A 10,003-nucleotide genomic window follows, 5' to 3' on the forward strand; every position below is an offset into this window, starting at 1 on the left:
ATATAATGCTGTAAGAATTTTAGAGAAACACTTATAGGAGCTCATTTGTAATATTTAAATACTAAAGACAATTCAACTGTCATTTCCTTAGGAAGAATATGGACAAATACATACAATTCCATACAGTGGAATATTATTAATATTTTACACGAAAAGAATGACATACTCAGGCACACAAAAGCTTAGGTGACTCTCAAATACATATGTTGATTGAAAGAAGTCAAAGGATTGCAACTAAAGATTTTATTGTATTTTTACAAAGTTTAAAAACAAGTGAAATTACTCATGGTATTAAAGAAAATTCCAAATATTCTTTTCCACTGGTCAAGGACTTCTGCCAGTATTTAACTGGTGTTTGTGAGAACTGCTGCATTTGTAGGTGTATTCTTGATGCACCATGGAGAGAGTTGTACTCCACGTCCACCCACTCCTCCATTATCTTGTCAACCTCCTCAGATACTACAAATCAGAACAATGGTAGCCTATGGCTATGAATGGGCTTCCCTGGTGGCTCAAATAGTAAAGAATCCACCTGCAATGCTGGAGACCTGGGTTCAGTTCCTATTTTGGGAAGATCCCCTGGAGAAGGAAATGACAGATTGGGAGCACCAAGACCTCTCTGGTGTGATGTAAATATTATATATCATCATCCAAAGATTTTGTGTATTCCTGTATTTTAAAATTATTTTAAGTATAATTTTTTTCAGTTTTTATATTATGCTGCATTCATGCTTATATGTATACAATAGCCTAAATATTGATTACTGGTATATACTTTTAATTTTAGATCAAAATTAATATAGAAAAATAAGATTTCTTTTAAAAAAAATCACATCATTTATTCTTAAGCATGTATTATATAGCTTCAGTGAAGCAGGTGCTGGATTTGTCCCTGGGATTGTAGGTGGCTGTGAGGGAGAATGACAAGCAGATGGTTGTAGATGAGAACATAAAGGCCAGTGAATTCAGAGAGGGAAGGAGGGGATGGTATTCCTCAAGAGGGCTTCCCAGTGGGCCTGGTGTTGTGTGGATAAATCATAAATGTACAAAAATGTGTTGAAAGGCATGAAAGTTGAAAGGAATATTCATATCTTGGGGACTGTGGATAATTTATCATGTCTGAACTAGAGCAGGTATACAATTGAGGAATGAGATATGACACTTAATTTTAATTCTTTAAGCAATGAGAAAACCAATATACAATATCAAGATAGGGCAAGTAGGAATTAGTGTGATTAGAGTTGTATTTTAGAAACACCTTTCTGGAGTATTTGTTAGCTCTGAGATCCAGCCTGAAAACACGTGCATGCACACATAGCCATTCTTTTTTTTATTATCATTGGAGTATAGTTGATTAACCATGTTGTGTTTCAAGTGTATAGCAAAATGATTCAGTTAGGTATGTATATACACATGTGTCTATTCTTTTTCAAGTTCTTCTCCTATTTAGGTTATTACAGAATATTGAAGCAGAGTCCCCTGTGCCATAGAGTAGGTTCTTACGGGTTATCTATTTTAAATATACCAGTGCATACATGTTAATCCCAAACTCCTAATCTATCCTTCCCTGCAGCCATCCCTACCTATAAGTTTGTTCTGTAAGTCTGTGAGTCTTTTTCTGTTTTGTAAATAAATTCATATGTATTTACTTTTTTACATACCACATATAAGTAGTATCATATAATATTTGTCTTTGTATGACTTACTTCACTTAGGATGATCTCCAGATTTATCCATGTTGCTGCAAATGGCATTATTTCATTCTTTTTGATGGCTGAGTAATACTCCATTGTACTTATGTACCGCATCTTCCTTATCCATTCATCTGTTGATAGGCAGATAGGTTGCCTCCATTTAGGTTGCATGTATGCTTTCAAACCATGGTTTTCTCCAGCTATATTCCCAGGAGTGGGATTGTTGGATCATATGGTAGGTCTGTTTTTAGTTTCTTAAGGGCCATCCATACTGTTATTCGTAGTGGCTCTACCAATTTACATTCCCACCAATAGTGTAGAAGGGTTCCCTTTCTTCCACATCCTCATTGCTATTTATTGTTTGCAGATATTTCTATAGTGGCCGTTCTGACTGGTGTGAGGTGGGATCTCATTGTAGTTTTGATTTGCATTTCTTGAGTAATTAGCAGTGTTGAGCATCTTTTGATATGCCTCAGCCATCTATATGACTTCTTTGGAGAAATGTCTATTTATGTCTTCTGCCCATTTTTTTATTGGGTTGTTTGTTTTTATGGTATTGAGCCACATGTGCTATTTGTAAATTTTAGAGACTAATTCATTGTTGACCTCATCGTTTGCAAATATTTTCTCCCTTTCTTTGGATTGTCCTTTCGTTTTATTTATGGTTTCCTTTGCTTTCCAAAAACGTTTGAATTCAATTAGGTCCCATTTTTTTATTTTTATTTTTATTACTCTAGGAAATGGATTGAAAAAAGATACTGCTACAACTTATATCAGAGAACATTTTCCTTGTTTTCCTCTAAGAGTTTTATAGTATGCAGTCACATATAGGTATGGGTTTATTTCTGGGCTTTGTATCCTGTTCCAGTGATCTATGTTTCTGTTCTTGAGACTTCAGACTATACTGCAAAGACATAGTCATCAAAGCAGTGTGGTACTAGCACATTCTTTTTTAAACTCTCTTGATGATATTGATTTGCAGTCTGCTTTGAGAACTACCAGATTAGAGGATAATTTGAAAGAACTTGAGACTGAAGACATGACACTTGCTCTCACAGTTAATGAAAAAGTCAGAGGCTGAATGAAAGGCATGACATTGGGGATAAAAAATAAAGCATGTTGAAGGACTAAGACTTCCTCCAACTTTAGGATAAAGATAGGAGGAAGCTTAAGGTGACTTTCAGGTTTAGTAAGGATGATTGGTTAAATGCCATTTATAAGCAGGGAATCCAGTAAAATAGGAAATACATATTTAATATCACCTAATTTTTAGGTACCCTGCTATGTAGCAATGAACAGAGACTTTGGGCTCTACTTTCTTGGAGTTTGCAGTTTATACAAAGTAGAAATAGATATTTGCATGTGAAGGCCTGATGATTTCAGATCTTTTTGTAAATTCATACATAAATATATTTGTTATATAACATAGGTATAAAAATATGTGTATGTATGTGTATATATATATATATATATGTATCCATATATATGTGTATGTAGCTTTTATAAGGCCTTCATTTAAAACAATTCCAATGTTAATAAAAGAATAGCAATTTTTCTGTTTTATATTCCTAAAGAGAACATTATGATTTTAGATATAATGTTACTGTTAGAATATGCTATTAAAAGTTGAGAAATAATTGCCTAGATTTTTATCAGTTTCGCTTAGGTTCAATGAACTGAGTTAAATGTAGTAATCCTGAATGGTAGCTAGTTCACCTTCCATTCTGATCTATGTTACATATTTCCTTAAAGTTCAAATTCTAAAACATCATCATCATTAACTTTTTCTGTAATTCTAGCTATTACATTGCTTTTACTATTTTCCTATGTGTGTATATTATAAATTTTGTTGATAAACAGTTATTCTGCCTGCAATTGAATCCTCCTTATTAGTTGCATGAGTTTAAAGGAGGTATTTTTACTCTGTTTCTGTTTCCTTCTCTGTCAAATGGTTAAATATATAATCTATAGGGTCCACATGAAGATTGACTGATTTAATACATGTGAAGTTTCTGGCACATACTGATTTCTCATTGAGGGTTCGTGGACTATCATTAATAACATGTGTTAACCTTTATCTTGAAACAGAGATGCAAATCATGATTTTTCAAATGAATACGTTTTATGAATACAGCTAACAAAATAATCTTAACCAGTATTACAAAAATGGTATTTTGATAGCATAGCTTACTAAATACCTATATACATGTTGACATCTTTTTAAGTAATTATTATGTTTACTAATAATCTTTTTACATTGTGATTTTAATCTTTTTTGAGCAATTTAGTTGTTTAAAATGAGTATAAATTACTGTATTTGCTATTAAATCCTTATTTACTTTCACATGTTTTTGAAATGTTATATGTAAATATAATTAAGATATATATGTATAAATATGTACAAACATGTCACTGTCTGGCATGTTGCCTGGTAATTGCCGGTATATTGCTTGATGAGTGTTTACTGAGTAATTTATGATTCGTCTGTATGTGTATGTGCGTGTGCACGCACACAGGTGTGTATTGCCTGTAACATAAGTGTTTTCAGAGACTCACATAATTATTGTTTTTCTTTTTTTAATCTTTGTTTTTTTTTTAAACTCTGAGTATTGTATACATTATTCATTTAACCAAACTGCTGATATTTTGCCAGGGCTTTGAAGAAGAAACAAGTTACCTTTTTGAATTGGAAAACTATTCCAAGTTATTTTGCTGTGAGAAAAGCATTCTAGTTATTATTTTTAAATCCAAAATGAAGTGTTGTTTTAAAATTCTCCTAAATGAAAAGGAATAAAGTTATTTATATAATCCTAAGTGCTTCCAAACAACTACAGCTCAAAGTTCATAATTCACATTGACACCAAAGTGTAATTTCTGTTTTGACTGGAAGAGTCTGGTATTATTTTTTTGTCTGCAAGGGAAAGAGTTGTATAACATCCAAGTGGGAAGATGTTTGATTGTAATGCAATCAACATGATTTGTGAGTGAAAGCAGATTGTACAGGAAGAGAAACAGCAGCTGTTAAAAACCTAGACAGTATTAGAGAATTCTTAAAAAAAAAAAAAAAAACTCTTTCAGGAAATAAACATGAGGTGAGACAGAATCATAGCAATATATTTTCTGTTTGATACAGTTCTTCACAATTCGGGGTAATGAGTAAAAGGAAATTACTGGTGAATATAATGTCTTATAGTAAATATGGATCAAATCCTTTAATAAAAATTTTTCATTAATTTTTTATATACTTTATGTCTTTAGTTCACTTATGTATAGAATTAGTTTTGTTTGCAGTGGCAAATTTAATTCTTTTCTTTTTATTAGTGATACTATAGAATCATGAGCCTCTGAGATCATTTCACCCTATTACAACAGCTGTCCATCTTTTTTTATCTATATCCCCCACTCATTTACTCCTCCTCATTTTATCTTGCAGGGAATCCCAGACATAATGTCCTTTTCATCTATAACTTTTATTGTGTATCTCTTAAAGATGTGGCACATATATACCCAAGCACATGAGTGCATGCTCAGTCACTCAGGCGTGTCCAACTGTCTGTCCACCAGGCTGTAGTCCACCAGACTCCACTGTCCATGGAATTTTCTGGGCAAGAATACTGGAGTGGGTTGCCATTTCCTACTCCAGGGGATCTTCCTGACCTAGCGATTGAACCTGTATCTCATGCCCCACCTGGAAAGCCCTAAAGATGTGGACTTTTGTGTAAAACATAATTACAGCACAATTATCATACCAAAAATATTAACAGTTCTTTAATATTGTAAAACATTCAATTAGTTTTCAAATTCCAGTAGTCTTTTCCTCTTTGTTTTGAATCTGTATCTAAAATAAGAATCACATGTTGCAAATGATTGACTTGACTCTTAGGACTTAAAAAAAATTTTTTTGTAGTACAGTTGCTTTACAGTGTTGTGTTAGTTTCTGCTGTACAGCGAAGTAAATCAGCTATATGTATACTTATATCCCCTCTTTTTTGGATTTCCTTCCCAGTTAGGTCACCACAGAGCATTAAGTAGAGTTCTCTGTACTATACAATAGGTTCTCATTAGTTATCTGTTTTATATATAGCAGTGTATATGTCAGTCCCAATCTCCCAGTTCAACGGCCCCTGCTTCCCCCCAGGTGTCCAAATGTTTGTTCTTTACTTCTGTTTCTATTTCTGTTTGACAGATCAATTCATCTGTACCGTTTTTCTGGATTCCACATGTATGTGTTAATATATAATAGTTGTTTTTCTCTTTCTGACTGACTTCGCTCTGTATGATAATCGCTAGGTCCATCCATGTCTTTGCAAATGGCACAGTTTCATTCCTCTTTATGGCTGAGTAATATTCCTTTGTGTATACACAGCACTTCCTTATCCGTTCCTCTGCTGATGGACATTTAGGTTGTATCCATGTCCTGGCTGTTATCAATAGTGCTGCAATGAAACTGTGACAATATACAGATAGCATTTCATTAAGTTCCTTTTAAGTATTAAAACATTTTAAGTATAAAAAAATGTTTAAAAATCCTCCTAGGTCTTAATTTATGCACTAGAACTTTTAAGAACATTGTTTGGCACAATATGAACAGAGAAGATATTGTGTTATTTATTATTAATTGTGTCAGTTCGAAATGAAGCTGTCTAAAACCATAGAAGAAATTACATATTACTTAATTTAGGGACATTCTTCTTCCCTAGCACTTGTTTTGTTTCTTTTCATTCATTAAATTAGGGAAAATTATTAACACCTGAAAGTGTAACACTTTGGGACACTTGCCACATGGAGTGGTCCCTGGGCCTTACCTTCTGTCCCTCTTATACTGCGTGGCAGTGAATACTGAGCCCAGGTACAAAATGTGAATAAATGTCCTCAGCACAAAAATAGCTTTATTATATTTATCGTTTTGGTTACAGTTTTTCATATAAACTTTGGCCTACAAGTACCCTTCCCCTCCCCTCCCCAGTCTTTTCAGAAAGTGGGAAAATCTATGAAGAATAAAAATTTAGAGGAAACCAAAAAAGAAAGAAAGGAAACCTAAATAGTTACAAACATACCAGTTTACTAGGGATCTAAGACCAGGTATAGAACTCCAAGGCTAAAAACTTGAATTTTATTGCCCTTACAAGGGTTGATGATTGGACTACTTGTGATGGGACCAGACCCTTGCATGTATTTCCAAAATCATAGAAAGACCCTCTTTTTAGTAAAAAAGAATCTAGGGGGAAAAAACCACTCACTGGTTTAGGAAAGGATAAGGAGGTTTGTCTTTGGTCTTGACTGAGCAAAGGGCTCAAGCATCCTGAGAAATCAAAGGGTTGGACACTCAGCGTAATAACCATCATGATGAGAATTCACAAACTAAGACATTTAGATAAACGTCTGCACTAGTTGAGTAAAACTTTGGGTCACCTTGCAAGAAACAAATGCAAAACCAGTCTGGACGTTCTTCCACACACAGGTGGACAAAACTTCTACAAAAAAGAATTCTCCATGTAAGGAAACAGTCTACTATGAAACACAATTAAAAGAGTTAGACCATTTAGAATTTGAGATAATAGGAAAAAATGAAAGAGTATGACACTTGCATGTTTAAACAGAGACATCATCAAGTAATACATATAAAAGAAGAGCACTATGAAAAGTAGATGGACAGAATTGAAGAAGCATACAAGGAAATATTTAGAACTGAAAACTAGTCATTGACATTAAAAGATAAGTGAACAAAGATATAGACAGAATTGGAGATAGAATCAGGAGTCTCAATTCACTAATGGATGATAGATGCTCAGAATTCACACACACACACAGAAATGGATATTAAAAGATATGAAAGGAAAGTGAATAAACCCAATATATGATCTATAAGAATTTCAAAATGGGAACTGGGTAACAATTCAAGATATAACAGCTATGAGTTTTTCAGGTTTGAGAAGCATAGAGAATATCTAAATGATTTAAATAAATCCATCTCTTCAACTATAGAATTGAACTCTAAAGTTAAACTACAGATTTTAAAGCAACCATTGAGTAAAGACAAATGTATACAAGAATGATTATTAGACTAATATTGACCTCACATTAGCAACAATAGATGCCAGACTGAGGCAGAACAGCATCGTCAGAGTACTGAAGATACAACTTTTGTCGTAACAGTTCTATCCAGTAAAGAGTGTCATGAAAACAAAACAATCACCTTTTCAGGCAGAATGTCTCACTAAGAGATTTTTAAAAGCTATGCCTCTTCAAAGAGGGACTTGAACCCAGAAGGAAAGCTCAGAGGGTTTGATAGGGGACTTACACCTATTCTTGTATGAATAGATAATTTAATATAAGCTATTTCCAAAAATAAAATAAGGAAACTTTGTGAGAGTAATCCAACCTTGATAACAAAACTGGAAAGGATAGCCCAGAGAAGGAAAGATACAGGTCAGTTTCATTTAAGAATATGTACCCCACAATCTGATATATTAATATAAAATCCTTGGAAACCCATTTAACATATATATTTTCATACGCATATACACATTCACATGAATGTAAATAATATGTAACAAAATTCGTCTAAGTGGTTATATGATAGAAGCATTCCTTTTAAGGTCACGAGCAAGAGCGGAAGAATAACCACCACTTTTTTTTTTCTGGCTACATCTGAAATACATCCAAAGTCCAACTGCTGCACACTACCTCCACTGCTCCCTACCATCCTAGTCTGAGACACATCATCTCTCTCCTGCACTGCTCAGTAGCCTCTCAGCGAGACTTCCTGCTTCTGTCCTTGCCTTCCTTAGAATCTATTCTTTACATTGCAGAAGGAGTGAGCCTACATTGAGGCAAATCGTGGTAGTTCTTTGTTCTAAGCCCTCCAGCAACTTTCCCACACACTCAGAGTAAAAACCCTGGTGTATAATATCTCAAGGCTCTTCTGATCTCATCTCCCAGTATTCTGTCCCTTGCTTATTTCACTCCTGCTGTATTCTTCCCCTTGTTAAAACTCGAATATGCTAGACAAGCTTCTACTTCAGAGCCTTTGCACTCAGTTGTTCCTTTTGCTTGAACCACTGCTTCCAAAGATCTGAAGACTTACTTCTTTGTCTTCTTAGTGTCTTTATTCAAGTATCTTTTTCTCAATTAAAATTTCTCCTATTTAAAGTCATAAAAGATTTCCTTCCTACTCTTTTGGTATTCCCTATATTTATTTTTGTCCATAACATTTTCACCTTCTATCATACTATGTATTTCATTTATTTTATTGTCTCTTTTCCCATCTGGAATATGAGTTCCATGCGGGCAGGGATTTTTATCTATTTTGTTAAATGCCATATCCCCCACCATTTATAATTAAACCTAGCACAGGATACGTGCTTAATAAATACCAGTAAATAAGTGAATATCAAGAGTTTGGTAAGACTTTTTCTTTTAAAAGAATTTGTATGTTACTCAAAGTTGGGAAATACTGATACAGATTGCTGAATAATATTGAGATCAGAGGCAGAAAATATTAGAAGAAATACTCATTTGGATTATGACTGCATCTTGATTTTGTATCATAATAATGATTTTTAATTCATTATGACATCTAACACTTGCTGGGTAATGCAGAAGTAACTGTCTAACTTTCAAACTAATAGGTGTACTTACTTATTGGTTATTAAATATCCTCCTTTAAAACTAGATAAACTAAGGAGTGATTTTTTAAAATATTTTACTGAACAATAGATTTAGTAATTTATTTCTTTACAAATCACCTTTGTATCATCATATGGTTTTAATATGCAGCATATCAGTTTTATATCCTATACAGTCATTGTGAAAATGTTTGACATATTTATATTACAATCTCATTTTTAAATGACATAACATTTTAATGATTTTTTTGAATGTAGATGCTTCTGTTAGTTCATTTATGCTTTTATCATTTCCTTTTTACTTACATTTTTATGTATTCCCAATAGGTCAATGTCGTTTCACATCTATTTTATCACTTGTTTTACTTACAAGTAAGGTTTAGTCAAAATAGGATTAAAAACAATTGTTTCCTTAGTTGTTTCCAAGTCATGTAGCACTCTGTGGCTATTGTTTTTTCTCAACTGTTTCTTTAGATATTTCTAAAAATATGAAAATCTCATATATATTTTTATGATAATTTTTATTTTAAAAATTAATAAAAGTTCCTCACAGAGTATTATATCATAGTTTATTTGGAACCTACTATCATTTTTAGAAGTATATTTTTAATTCAGCCAGCAGATACACAGTGAAAATCATTTGGTCAATGAAGAAAATAATAATTTAATCTTAATTTTACA

At 33.1% G+C, this 10,003-nt stretch overlaps 1 protein-coding gene across 3 annotated transcripts in view; it reads left to right on the top strand.

The window, feature by feature from the left end:
- MIPOL1 (mirror-image polydactyly 1) overlaps positions 1 to 10,003 on the top strand; it is a 333,558-nt gene that overhangs the window by 159,739 nt on the left and 163,816 nt on the right. The window lies entirely within an intron of this gene.

Source organism: Bison bison, unplaced genomic scaffold (genome assembly GCF_000754665.1).
Source record: "Bison bison bison isolate TAMUID 2011002044 unplaced genomic scaffold, Bison_UMD1.0 scf7180017864041, whole genome shotgun sequence".
NCBI lineage: Eukaryota > Metazoa > Chordata > Mammalia > Artiodactyla > Bovidae > Bison > Bison bison.